This window comes from Cucurbita pepo, unplaced genomic scaffold (genome assembly GCF_002806865.2).
Source record: "Cucurbita pepo subsp. pepo cultivar mu-cu-16 unplaced genomic scaffold, ASM280686v2 Cp4.1_scaffold003984, whole genome shotgun sequence".
Taxonomy (NCBI): Eukaryota; Viridiplantae; Streptophyta; class Magnoliopsida; order Cucurbitales; family Cucurbitaceae; genus Cucurbita; species Cucurbita pepo.
This window is the reverse complement of record NW_019649979.1, coordinates 1-917: the sequence shown is the minus strand read 5'-3', so window position 1 is coordinate 917 and position 917 is coordinate 1. Positions and strand designations below refer to the sequence as shown.

Genomic DNA, 917 nt, shown 5'->3' with positions numbered 1-917 from the left:
AACAATGTTGCATCTCATCGTTATCTCGGTTCCCAACAACATGGTCCATGTATCTAATGCAATCTCATGTCTTGAGATACTCGATCATCTTGGTTTTTCTAGACACATTCGTTGGGACAGTTTGGCCGAGTGGTCTAAGGCGCCAGATTTAGGCTCTGGTCCGAAAGGGTGTCGGTTCAAATCCCACAGCTGTCATAATCATACTTTTTCAATCTCATCGTCCGACCCATGCATCGTATTGCAATCTCATGTCTAGAGATAGCTTGACTATCTGGTTTGTCAAGGCACATCTGTCGTACAGTTTAGTCGAGAGTGGTTTAAGATGCCTCGTCTATTATGAAGAAACTCTAACCCAACTCCAACCAGTGTCTCGTGATCTTGTCACGCTCACGACAAATCTAAAAGAGTACTCGATCTCTATTCACATTTTTCACTCGACTTTATGGCTTTGTTATACCTTAGGTAGAGTTTTTCTTCCGCATTCAAACATCCATAATGTGGAATCAAAACTTGTTTGACCACACACGCCGCCTATGCGTGCATGTTCTATCATGTGCGACACAACAATGTTGCATCTCATCGTTATCTCGGTTCCCAACAACATGGTCCATGTATCTAATGCAATCTCATGTCTTGAGATACTCGATCATCTTTGTTTTTCTAGACACATTCGTTGGGACAGTTTNGTCGGTTCAAATCCCACAGCTGTCATAATCATACTTTTTCAATCTCATCGTCCGACCCATGCATCGTATTGCAATCTCATGTCTAGAGATAGCTTGACTATCTGGTTTGTCAAGGCACATCTGTCGTACAGTTTAGTCGAGTGGTTTAAGATGCCTCGTCTATTATGAAGAAACTCTAACCCAACTCCAACCAGTGTCTCGTGATCTTGTCACGCTCACGACAAATCTAAA

At 42.5% G+C, this 917-nt stretch overlaps 1 non-coding gene across 1 annotated transcript; it reads left to right on the top strand.

Annotated features, from left to right (window-relative positions):
• The first annotated feature begins 115 nt into the window (after positions 1-115).
• TRNAL-UAG lies at positions 116-195 on the top strand. Its single transcript has one exon. It is a non-coding gene; the product is annotated as a tRNA-Leu (tRNA).
• Positions 196-917: the final 722 nt, after the last annotated feature.